Genomic DNA, 14,021 nt, shown 5'->3' with positions numbered 1-14,021 from the left:
TTCTTTTAAAATAATAACTGCATCTTTTTCAGTATAAAATAATAAAACCGCATTATAGAACATTTAGAAAATACAGAGAATCCCAATGGGAGACCCGAGATGGTGAAGTAGATAAACATTGCTTGTCTCATCCCATGAACACATCAAAGTTACAACTAAATCATAGGACAATCAACCTGGAGAACCATCTGAAGTGTAGATGAACAGAAGTTTTATAACTAAGGATAAAAAGAAGCCATGTCGAGGCTGGTAGGATGAGTGGAGACATGAAACGGAGCTGGTCCCACACCCATATTTGTTAATTGAAAATCAGGAGAGAGATTAATAGCTCAGCTACAGAGGTTCCCCACAAAGGAGAGAGGGACCCCAGCCCCCTATACCAGGCTCCCTAACCTGGAGTAAAGTGCCGGGAAGAGGAGCCCCCACAACTTCTGGCTGTGAAAAACAGTGGGGATTCCTACCATCCAGGTGGGACAGAAAGCTGTGGGAAACCCAGACATCCCCTTAAGGACCCGCGCAGGCACTCACCGTGGGCTCCGGCGGAGGGACGGTGACTCCGGTGACTCTGCGGGCATCGGAGACATATGGGGAGAGACTGAGTTGTGTAACTTCAGGGCGAGAACTGGAGGAACAGTCCCCATTTCCCCTGTATGGAGCCCTCTTCCCTTACAGCCAGCAGGTGACTGCCATCTTTCCTGTGTTTAACTCACCCCCGACAGGCCCAATCTGAAGCTGATTGGCCTATGAGCTCCACGCCTCCACCCCGCTTACTCACTGAGACCCTGACTCACCTAACTTTCGAACCAAAGAAGGCTTCATCAGCAGCTGAAGCTTATGAGAACTGGCAGGTGGCAGCTGGCCACGGAGTGCTCTGGCTTTTTGCGGAGCTACCCCAGGCCTGGTACTGGAGGCAGCCGTCCTCGGTTCACATTGTGGCCTCCCCAATCCACCTCCAGGTACAGCACAGGCGGCAACCAACTATGAATCACTTTGTAGCTCCTACCAGGTACTCCCCAGCTGGTCACAGGCAGTGGCTCCAGTGGCCTGCACTGGAGCCACTCCCAAGAGGCCCCTGAACCAACATACTTAGAGGCTGGCTTCAGACCACAGCGGAGCACCAACCCAATTAGCCCCACAAGCAGCAACAAAGGGTGGTCTCTACAGGCACCACAGCCCACAGAGGCAGATCCTGCTCCATGGGGTAAGCCCCCTGCACAGCAGCCTAAAAGCTGTGGATGTGGCCAAACCCAGTCAGCCTGAGAAGAGAAAAAGCAAGGGATTGAGATTCTATTTAAACAAATAATGACTGAAAACTTTCCTAACCTGGTGAAGGAAATAGACATAGAGAAGCCCAGAAAGTGCAGAGAGTCCCAAACAAAATGAACACAAACAGGCCCGCACCAAGACACATCATAATTAAAATGCCAAAGGTTAAAGACAAAGAGAGAATATTAAAAGCAGCAAGAGAAAAGCAGTTAGTTACCTACAAGGGAGCTCCCATAAAACTATCAGCCGATTTCTCAACAGAAACTTTGCAGGCCAGAAGGGACTGGCACAAAATATTCAAAGTGATGAAAAGCAAGGACCTACAACCAACATTATTCTATCGACAAAGCTATCATTTATAATTGAAGGACAGATAAAGAGCTCCCTAGACAAGAAAAAGCTAAAGGGGTTCATCACCCCCAACCAAGTATTACAAGGAATGTTAGAGGGGCTTCTTCAAGATGGAAAAAAAAATAAAAAATATGAATAATAAAATGGCAATAACTACATATCTATCAACAATTGCTTTCAATGTAAGTGGATTAAATGCTCCAAACAAAAACACAGGATGGCTGAATGGATAAGAAAACAAAACCCTTACATATGCTGTCTGTAAGAGACTCACTTCAGATTGAAAGACACACACAGACTGAAAGTAAAGGGATGAAAAAAGTTCTTTCATAAAAATGAAAAAAAAAAAAAAGCTGTGGTTATGCCAGACAAAATAGACTTTAAAACAAAGACTATAACAAGAGACAAAGAAAGACCGAGTAATACCACTTGTGGGTATTTTTCTGAAGAAGCCCAAAAACGCTACTTCGAGGGGAAGTGTATATTCATATGTTCATTGCAGCATTGTTTACAATGGCCAAGATGTGGAGGCACCCTGTCCATCAGATGAATGGATAAAAGAGGAGGTGGTACATATATACAATGGAATATTGCTCAGCCATGGAAGGGAATGGGTTCTCGCCATCTGTGGTGGTATGGATGGACCTGGAGGGTATTGTGCTGATTGGAGTATGTCAGACTGTGAAAGACATGCAATGTGATTTCGCTTATATGTGGAATCTAAAGAACAAAATAAACAAAACAGAAACAGACTCATAGATACAGAGAACATTTCGATGCTTGCCAGATGGGAGGGGGGTTGGGGTGGTCGGTGAAAAAGGGGAAGGGATTAAGAAGTACAAATTGGTAGTTGCAAAATAGTCATGGGGATGTAAAGTATAGCATAGGGAATATAGTCAGTAATATTGTAATAACTATGTTTGGTGTCAGATGGGTACCAGATTTATTGGGGTGTTATTTATAAGTTATATAAATGTTTAATCACTATATTGCATACCTGAAACTAATATAATATTATATGTCAGCTCTAATTGTAAAATAAAACAATTATGTAAAAAAGAACATTTGATTATTTGAATAAATTTATTACTTTTTCAAAAAAGAAAATTTGAAAGTTTGAGTTCAGAGTTACAGAACTAGCACAACAGAGAGGACTCTCATTACACCCAAAGTCATGAGGTTCAACATATGTAAGATGAAACGACTACCAGTGAAATATCATAGGCTAGATTTACTAGAATATAGCAAATGCTCTCCCCAACCCAGTATGAGTCCTCACAGACTATTGTAATGCCCTGGGTAAAGAATTTCATGTTGAAGTCACATGTTTTCTTAACAATCTTACCAAGGAATTATTCCCTGGAATAAAACCAGTTAAGCCTAATCAAAGTGAAAAGTGTAGGATAGTACTAGACTAGGAATCAAGCTATTGAGTCCCCAGTCTCTGTTCTGCTGCCAAGTAGCTGGGTGGCATTGGAGAAATTACTTAACATCTCTGGGCCTCAGTTCACTTGTTATAAAATAAGAGCCTTGAACTAGATGATGTCTGGGGGTTTTGGCATCTCTGAGTAAAGCCTCAAGAGACTTATGAAATTATGTAGGGCTTTCCACTCTCTGGGGAGGATTTTCTTCTAAGAGATCTACACATTCCCTTTAGCATCACTATTAACAGGAGAAGGAGACAAGAAATTACTCAAAAATAGTTTTTAATTGTTTTTATTTTTAAAAATTAGATAAAAGAAGCATTAAGGGAAAATCACAAATTCTTGGATTTAGTCAACAAATATTGAAAGCCTTCTATGTGAGGTTCTGTGCAAGCCCCTGGGATGGCAGTGGTTATGGGCTAAACAAAGGACTTCAGGGCTATCCATACCTTAAACTCTATGTGTTCAGGATCAGAGCACCGGGTCATCTGGCTCTGGCCTAAGGGTTCCTTCCACTACCTGCACTAGGGACTCATTACCAAGGAAAGGGGCTGCAAGAGACACTGAGAGGTCCCACTTAACCACAATGTTCAGCAAACAAAATGCAGGAAGGCAACCTCTATGAGCATTTTACTACAAATGATACCCAGGTCTCTAAGTGGAAAAGTCTGTGTTCCTGGTAGAGGAGGACTTTATGAAATGTGTATTTTGTTATTTGTGTATGAATATATGTACATCAGTGCATACTTGGGTGGGAGGCTATGTATGAGTGCCAGTATATGTGTGTAGTTTTGTGAGAGTGTGTGGTGTGCATGTAGTTCTATGTGAATGTTTATAATTGCATGTGGCTGTATTTGTGCATAACAAATTGATGCAAGACTATGTAAGTGTGTGTAGTTGTAAGCGAATTTATGGCGTATGCGTGCTGGGGCTGGGAACTGAAAAGCTGAAACACTGCAGATGTGGCTTTAGTCATGTGACTAGCTTGTTTTTTAATAGGTTCATGTCCTGTGGCAGACTTTTGTGTGCACAACTAACCCCCTTTTTCTTTTTTTTTCTTTTAAAGATTTTTATTGGGGAGTTGGGGGATGGGAACAGCGCTGGGGAATTGGGGGAAGGGGAACAGACAAGTTGCTGTCCTTCAGTCTAGTTGTGGACGACATTGCTTCACTGGCCCAAGTTGTCACCATCATTGCGCTCTTCCCGGGCGAGGCAGATCAGTCACCAGCTTCTGGACGGCCGCTCACTGTGGCTGCTGGCTGCTCACTGTGGCTGCTGGCTACACACGGTAGCCCATGGCAACCCACTGCAGCAGGAGTTGCAGCCTACGGCATTGCTGGCGATTCACGGCAGCCCAGCTCCAAGTTGAGCTTTTGTTCAGCATCTTAGCTGTAGAGGGCAGTGTCACTGGCCCTCATATGTGGGATCCAAACCAGGGCCCTCTGGCATCCCAAGCCAGCTCTTAACCAACGCGCCACTCGGCCATCCCTAACCCCCTTTTTCTTTTAGTGTCATAGGGCTCATTCTTTTTTGGCTCACAATCTGCCTTCTCAACAAACAGGCAGTTGGATGAGACTGCAAGTATAGTGGCAGCTATTCATGAAATAATTGTACTACCACCAGCCCAAGGTGACAGCCACCACTGACGCAACCTCCATCCTCAGGCAAGACTATGGGTGTGTCTTGATAAATTCTCAGTGCTATTCTTCACATAGACCAGCCACAGCTTGAGCAGGGAACATGAGAATTGGTAACAAATAGGTTAAGTTGATTCTGGTCTTTCTAAACGAGAGACAACCTTCTCACATGGCCACTATCTCTAACAAACTTGGCATTCTTGGAGGCAAAGCTATAACTTTGCTGAACTATCATCCAGCTGAAACCAAGCCCCCGAATATTAAAAATGTTTCCCTGTACACAAAGAGAAAGTGTCCAATCCATTCGTGCTTGAACCAGTGATTCAGGTGATAGCAAACCAGAATTGATTGCAGACGCTTCCAGCCAATCAGTCAGGCCCATGACTCATCCTTTGCGTAGATACTTGTTTTTTTTTGCTGTGATACAATTCATCTCCCCAAAATATCTACTATTGACTAGCTGTGCTGTCATAGTTGGACCATCTGGCTGCTCCCTTGCCTGTTATTAGCAAACTGATCCAGACGTCCTCCAATTCAGTCTGGGAGTAATTTACAGCAATACCCACAGGGAGGAGAGTGAGAGGCTTTTATAACAAATTAATCGCCTGCCATACAAGTTAACTGATATTCTTCAAAAGTTAAAGGGAACAAAACAACTGAACATCAGTAAAACTAAAAGACAACAACAGAATGGGAGCAGATAGTCACAATAAATACAACACAACATTAATGTCCAGAATACAGATGGAAATCATACAAAGCAATAAGAAAAGATAAACAACTCAATAGAAAACGGGGAAGGCAGTGGGAGCCAGCCCGCCATGGGCAGACAGTGGGGAGCACAGGGCACTGTCTAGAGGGAATTTAAAACCAGTAACAAAGTGACTACAAGCCAGTCTACTTCTCATCACCGCCATGCACAGCAACCCCGAATAATGTCAGCGGTAAAGCTGCCCCACCTGCTCGCACAGTGTGTCCCATCTCCCCACTGGAACCGGATCTGAGGGGCAGTTCATAGAAGTTCGGCAAATGACCAAACATATCAGGCAAATAAAAAAACAAAACAGTGAGATACTATCACTTTGGCCCATTAGACTGACAAAACTTAAATATTGATAATATCCCATATTAGCAAGGATGAAGGCAAATGCATACATTCATAAACTGTTGGTGCAGTACTGGGTGTCTGTCTTTTTCTGGTTCATTTGTAGGAATTCTTTTGAAGGGCAATTTGGCAGAATTTATTGTATTTTTCTAATATGCAAAAATAAAAATAATTTAGCAAAGAGTGGATATATAGCTTTTGCCCGCTTGCATCCATCTTTAGAGGAAGCACTGTGTCTTGACTACCCGTTGTCTGGATGGGATTGTCAATCAAAGAACCTCAGCCTCCTCACCAGGTCCTAGCCTCAGGGCGGGGCCTGAAGCTGCATAAGGACACAGTCTTTAGTTCAGACAGTGGCAGCTCTGAGACGTCCACAGAGAAGGGGCTTCTGGACTGCTATCTGCTTGAAAGAGGGGCGGGAGGGTATCTGACGTGTCGTGAAGTTCATTTGCTTCATGCCCACCACACTGTTTTCACTCATGTTAGCTTGGGGTTTGCGGATACTGAAGCCCCTCCAATCCAGTGTGCTTAAATTCACCAAGAAAGGTCCAGTCTAATTGAGCTAGTGGGTCTTTCTGGTGGAATTCTGCCTACCATGTGAAGATAGCCCGAGTGCAGAATACAGTCAAGAGGAAGTGAGAGAACTTGCAAAAGGAGAGGAGAAACAATCTGATCACCATATTTGAGCTCCTAGATCCAGTTGGTCTTTTTGTTTGAGAGTGTAAGTTGGGTTGCTGTCATTTGCATCCAAAGAGTTCTGAGTAACAGAGATGGGAAGTTCAAATGCCTACAGTGTGATACACCAAAGAGTTTAAAACTATAATAACTTATATCAAAATGTTTTAAAAATCTCATTCACACATCACTTCTCAACATATCTCTAAAAACTCTTTATTGAAAAAATGATGAATTACTACAAAGTGAATTCTTTCATGTAACCCACCACACAGGTCAAGAAGTAGAACATAGCCAGGCACCCTAGAAGATCCTCCATTCCCCCCTCCTCTCCAGAGGGAACCACTTTTCTGATATATAACAACATGGATTTGTTGTGTGCGTGTGTGTGTTTATGTGTGTGTGTGTGTGTGTGTGTGTGTGTGCAGGCACACACACAAGGCTAGTTACTTTGTATCCACTTAAATTTTTAAAAGACACAGCTATTGCCTCTCTGTTGAAGGTAGACAAAAATGTGCTAACATGGCAGATATTCATTCCATAATAAAACACTAGCAAAAACCCAAATCCCAATGGCTCAAGGTTTCCCCTCACTTTGTATAAGAGTTTATGAGTTTGAGTTAGAGAAAGGAGGCACGTTGTTGTCTTAGTCCACTTGGGCTGCTATAACAAATATCACTGATTAGATGGATTATAAACAACAGATATTTATTTCTCACAGTTCCAGAGGCTGGGAAGTCCAAGATCGAGGTGCCCACAGATTCAGTGTTGGGTAAGAACCTGCTTCCTGGTTCCTACATGGCCATCTTCTCACTGTATCCTCACATGGCAGAAGAGGCGAGAAAGCTCTTGGGGGGGCCTCTTTTATAAGGGCACTAATCCCAATCATGGGAGTTCACTCCTCATGACCTAATCACCTCCCAAAGGCCCCACCTCCTAATACCATCACATTGGAAGTGAGGGTTTCAACATATGGCTTTTGGGAGAACACAAACATTCAGTCCATAACATTGGTTGAGTCTCAGCTGTCAGGAAATGCAGAGTAATTGTAGTGACCATATTCTCTGATCCCCAAGTAGAGGCACTATCTGACAAGGGCTAATGCTCTGATATCAGTGATAAAACAGAATGTGAGACATCAAGGCTGACCAGGAGAAGCCAGCATATAGATATAAAAAATACAATTCTATCACTAATTCAAGATATTATCGATTGTTCATTAACTTGGTTGCAACATGTGGTTTTAGAGAGTTAGCCTTTTTGATGAGATTTTTCCAAACCAGAGTTACAGGAGGGGAGGGCCTGCCTGCGGTCTGGTCTCAGCCTCCATGCTTCTCCCGGATGTGTCTGCAGGGAACCAGATAACTGATTCCTAACCTGCTTATTTTAGACCAGTGGCTTCAGTTCTTAACATCTTCACTCTCACAGTCAGATTCCAAAGGCCTTTACTCTGAAACTGCCTGCAAGGAGGGACAGACAGCAACAGCTGCCACCACACTGATAATGAGTGTATGCTGCTGCTTGCCCCAAAAAGCTGCTTTGAATGGATGATTTGCATTTCTGCCTGCCCAAACCCACAGCTTCCGCGCGGCGGCCAGCTTCGGCAGAGAGAACAGGAGTGCCACCTACTGAAGCTCTAGAGATGTGGCCAGCGTTTCGGCCAGCCCAGGCCTGCTGGTCACCCAGCAACAGGACTGAAAAGCACCTTTGTACAGCGATTAAGTAGGCCTCGTTTTCTGCCAACTTTAGTGATTGTTTATCAAGGTTAGGCTGAAAAAGTCTCAAGGAAGTTTATTCTGCTCTGAACAAATGAAACCAAATTGCAATTGGGATCCAGGCTGTATTCCACTTAAGTGAGAAGTGGGCAAGCAGTAAACGCAGAGTTTAACACAAAACACAATTAAGTACTTATCCTGTACCAGACACCGGGTAGGCTCTAGGGATAGAAATATGAATGACTGACAGCAGAAGAACAATAGAGAAATGCTAAATCTATGTCCATATTCCACAATTAACAAAATATACTCAAGGGACCCAGCCACAATTTATTCTACAGGAAGCATGTCTCAAAGTATAGAATTTGGGTTCCATTTTTCCCTGGGTTCTGTCACCTGTGTCACTAAGCTTAGATTAAAAAGTTAATTTGACTTTTTGTTTGTTTTCTTCCTTATTCTTTTTTTAAAATTACAGTTGACATTCAATATTATATTAGTTTCAGGACTACAGCATAGTGGTTAGACATTTCTATAATATCACATGATGACTTCTTTAATTTTTTTTTGAGACTCCAATTAACAAATAATATATTTGGAATTTTGTTCTCAAAATAGCTGCTTTGCGGATGCCCTGTGCATCCTCTTGGTCTGGCTCTCAGAAAATATTGCCTGTACAACTCTCAGATCCTTTGCCTGCATTCACAAACTCCTCTGCATATGTTAATAGCACATTCCTGACAATGACCAATAAAATAAATACATTTTTAAATGTTTGTAGTGTCTAATGACATAAGAAAATCTTACCATATGTACATACACACTTACATAGGTTAGTAAGTAAACACCCTACCAAGTCAAGAACCCAACACACAGTGATGTGGTCACGCATTTGCAGCTGGGTAGCAGAGCCTGAGCACCCTGAGGGCCCCTTCCCTACGGAGAGACCCTGGTGCTTCAGTCACTGGGCACTGGCCACCATCCAAGCATATGCTAATGAGCTATGCAGGTGTGCCTCCTCCTCTAAGAGGAAACCAGGTAAATACAAATGACAGGAAATGGGCAAAGTAGTGGCATGTTGGACGCAAGATTCATAGGTTTAAGGCAGAATGCAATATTCACAAACTAAAATAAAGTTTCTTCAGCTACAACTATGAGAATTATATTTGAGACCCTGCTAATTTCTGGTATTTTAATATGATTTTATGCTTGTCCAGGTGGGCAATAACTTAAGTATTGTGTGTTAAGTATTTACATTAGCTCATATTTTCACATATAAATATACAGTCATTATGTTTCCCACCCATCCCTATCCCCTTCTTTTTGCAAGAAGTAGTTGTGAAAAGATATTTCCATCCAATCATTCAGCTACTGACCTGATAGACTTTTCTTATATGCCTTATTCCTTAATTCCCATAATTCAGTTCAAAGGGGCACTTAGAACTGCTGTCAGCTGCTACAAATCCACATTTAGCCATTAGGTGAGCTGCTGAGAGAACAGGCACACCTCACCCTGGACATCTCGCAGAACTCCTTCCACAAAACTGTGGGGGTACTCCAGCTCTCATCCTTGCCAGAATAGCTACTCTATTCTGACAACAGGCCTCAGAGATTCTCTAGTCTCTTTTTGAAATACGAATTCTGACAATTCAGTTCATGAACTTGCCACCGTGCGCTTACCTTGGCATCACTGCACACACAGCTCAGTGAGGCTTCCTAACCTTGGTATATCAGTGTCTCACAGCTGTGTTCCTGTCGACGTGTGGCGGTGTCTTGCTGAGTGGCATTCATTATTGTTGTTGTGTGTTTTTGTGTGCCGTCACAAGAATGTCTGAGTTGAGTTTGAATTAAAGCAATGAACAAACATTAAATTTCTTGTTAAACTTGGCAAGAGTGGAAGTAAAATCAGGGACATGTTAGTCCAAGTTTATAGGGATAATGCCATGAAGAAAATCACTGTGTACAAATGGATTAAATGTTTTTCTGAGGGGAAATAATGGGTCACTGATGAAGAGAGGTCTGGGTGGCCAGTAATGAGCGGAGCTGACAAAAACATTGCAAAAATTCATCAAATTGTGTGTCAGAATCATTGGCTGACTATGAGGACCATAGCAGACCAAGCAAACATCAATAGAGAAATAGTTAGGAAAATCTTGGCATGAGAAAGGTGAGTGCAGAAATGGTCCCAAAGGAGCTCACTGAAGAACAAAAGCAAAGGAAAGTCAAAGTTTTACCACGACCTTTTGGAGAGGCAAGACGATGTTTTGGGCCATGTTATCATTGGTGATGAAACATAGATGTACCAATACCACTCTGAAAAAACGTGTCAAAGTGCACAATGGAAGTCAGCCAATTCTCCAAGACCAAAAAAGTTCCGTTAGTCCAAATCAAGAGTCAAAACAATGTTGTTAACCTTTTTTGATATCAGAGGGATTACTCATTATGAATTTGTACCAACTGAACAGTTAACCAAGTTTTCTATTTGGAAGTGCTGAAAAGGCTGCTTGAAAAAGTTAGATGAAAATGACCTGAACTTTTCACTAACAATTCAAAGCTCTTACATCACGACAACGCACCAGCTCACACGGCACTGTCTGTGAGGGAGTGTTTAGCCATTAAACAATTAACTGTATTGGAACACCCTCCCTACTCACCTGATCTGGCCCCCAATGACTTCTTTCTCTACCAGAAGATAAAGGAAATATTGAAAGGAAGACATTTAGATGATATTCAGGACATCAAAGGTAATACAATGACAACTCTGATGGCCATTCCAGAAAAAGAGTTTCAAAATTGCTTTGAACGGTGGACTAGGCGATGGTGTCAGTGCATAACTTCCCAAGGGGAGCACTTCAAAGGAGACCATAGTGATATTCAGCAATGAGGCAGGTAGCACTTTTGCTAGGATGTGTTCACGAATGTAATTGTCAGACCTCATATACAGACTGAAGTACTGGGTAGGACACAGAGGCTGAGTCTCAACTATCATTCACCTCTCCTTCTCTCATTTCCTCTCTCTGCTGCTCCATTCTTTTAGGTCAGCAAGGAGCTATTAACTGCCACCTGACCAAGTGAAAAATGTTCAAGGCTTGGGGAAAGCCTTGGTAAAAATAAACATGAAATGAAACAAAATAATGATAGATGCATACATAGGAAGGAATCTTAAAACCCCAATTCAACCTCTTACTCAGAGCTTCACTCTACACTCTCTGCCAAAAAGTCATCAACACATTCAATATCTCCAGTGATGGGCACTTACTAACTCCCAAGCAGCTCATTCAATGTTTCAATGATTCATCCTTCTATCAGCCAGAATATGACATAATAATAATGGCTAACATTTGTTAAATATCCCATTTGGTGCATATATTGTATTGTTTATTCTCATCAACAATGCTGTGAGGAAGATACTGAGATTATCCTCTTTTACAGAAGAGTTTAAGTAACCTGCCCAGGGCTACCCAACAAGGAAGAGACAGTGTGAGATGGACACAGGCTCTCTGGCTCCAGAACCCCTCTACATTATTGGGTTTATACAGCATAATGATTCCTGCTTCTTCTTACTTCTGCTAGTTAGTCTTTGGTCTCCTCCTTGTGCCATAAGGACATTTAATTCCCCTTCCACCAGATAACTTTGGTACTTAGCATAGAGGAGGTTTTCGCTCTTCCCCAATCACCCAAGTCCTTCAGCGTGCCTCGTATGACATGATTTTTATTTCTCTCGCTCCCCAGGCCCTCTGATCTAACATGCTCCATTTGGTCTACATCCCTCTGAAGTGTGTCACCCAGATTCTAGCATAACCATACCCTTGGTGTGGTTTTACCAAGTGCAATGTAGAAACACATAACCACTGCCCGCATTCTAGATCAATACTGTCTAATGCAGCTTTCTGTGATGGTGCAAATGTTCATATACTTGTGCCATCCTACTCAGTAGCCACAAGCCACTCTTGGCTATTGAATGCTTGAAATGTGGTTATGAAACTGAGGAATGCAATTCCGATTCTATTTAACTAATTTCATTTTGCACAGCAACACGTGTTAAATGGCTACATAACTGAGAGTGTCCTTCTAGATTCTACATTTCTACTTCACATCCTGACCCATGTTGAATGGAATGTTCTCAATAAGTATGTCATCCCCATCCTATAACATGCAGTTGGCTTTGGGGATCTCTGAGCAGATTTTATCTTTGACAAATGTCACCTGATGATCATTCCAGTCTATTAAGATCATTCCCAATCTTGTCATTCAAAGTATTTAGGATCTCTCACCCTTTATAGTCACCTGCGAGTTGGCTAAGCATACTTGCTACATATTTACCAAATACAGCTAATTATGTAATAGCAATAAATGTAGATAACATTTATAAGGGCTGACTAAATTCCAGGAACTGTGCTGTGTACTCCAGTACTCTGTAGATGTCTCCTCATCTAAACCCAGGATGGTCTGGCTCCACCACCGACAATCTTAACTATAACTTAACTATAACTAGACTGCCTTCCACACTGAGGAAACATACATGTATAATCATGTTCACACACACACACACAGAACACTATAAACTTTCTTCCACTTAGACAGCAGTTATTTAAATCTACTTTTTGCACACCATCACTAGGTCACAATTGACCTTGCATCCAAGACAATATTATCATGTTCACAAGAATTTCATGAGTCCTTGTCAAACGTTTTGTTGAAACACATATTCATAATGCCTGTAAACCCTTCCCTGAACTACCTAACAGCCTTTTCAGAAATATAATGAGATCAATGCACCCTGATTTGTTCTTGAAGTCATCTTGATTCTTGGAAATATTTAATACTCATTCATTGCTTAGTAATTCACTTGGTCAAGGGCACAGTCCCATGGCTATCCAGAAGAATGTAAAAACTAAGACATTAATAAAAGTTTTACTTCAGCAAGCTGTCTAGCTTGTCAAGCAGGCTAGAGAGATGTATTTAATGTTAAGAACAAAGAACAATTTGAAATAAAAAACAAGACTTCGAATGAGAACATTAAAAAAAGACACACGTGTCTAACAGGTCATTAAATGAGATTTTTTTGCCTGTTGCCCCAACTGCAACAAAAGTCCCAAGATGCGATATCAGTGACAAAGCACCCCCACATCCTATGGAGTGAAGCTGGACTGTCTTTGCTGAACTTGCTTAGGAGGTGGCCTCAAACCACCATCAGTAGGTAGCCTGGCAACTGCCTGGAGCCTGTATTTCAGAACATTAGAATGCTAAAGAAAGGGCACCTTGGTGGGCGAGGATGTAAAGACATCCTTATACAAAGGTAGAGCATTGTCAGCTTGCTCTACAATTTCTCTCTCCTCTCTACCAGAAAGTGCTAGTAAGAGAAGACTTAAGAGATGGGTAGAGAATGGCTACAAAGCACCGGGAGAGGTAGAAAGAAAATCAGGAGAATGCATTGTTATGGAAACCAAGCAAAGGAAGTGTTTCAAGAAAAAGGGAGTGGGCAGCTTTCCCAAGTGCTGCTGAGAGGTGAAGCTAAGGAATGAAAGCATTTATTGTATTTAGCAATCATGGGACATTGGCTTCATTGATTCGAGCCATTTCCTCAGTGGTAAGGGTGGAAATGAGATTGTAGTAGGTAAGTACTAAGGACAGAAAATCCAGACAAGTCTTTGAATTAGGCTGTGAAAGGGGAGAAAGACTGGTAACTGAAGGTACATGTAAATTCCAGAGAAGAACGTTTAAGATTTTAAATTAACAGATTAAGTGCTCAAGGACAATCAACCAGCAGCTTTGCATGTACTACATAGAGACCACATCCTGGAGTGTAGTGAAACTCTGGGTCTTGAAGAGTTAAATATATATACACTTA

The sequence above is a fragment of the Hipposideros armiger genome, unplaced genomic scaffold (assembly GCF_001890085.2).
Source record: "Hipposideros armiger isolate ML-2016 unplaced genomic scaffold, ASM189008v1 scaffold_120, whole genome shotgun sequence".
In the NCBI taxonomy this organism is placed as follows: Eukaryota; Metazoa; Chordata; class Mammalia; order Chiroptera; family Hipposideridae; genus Hipposideros; species Hipposideros armiger.
This window is presented reverse-complemented; position numbering follows the sequence as displayed.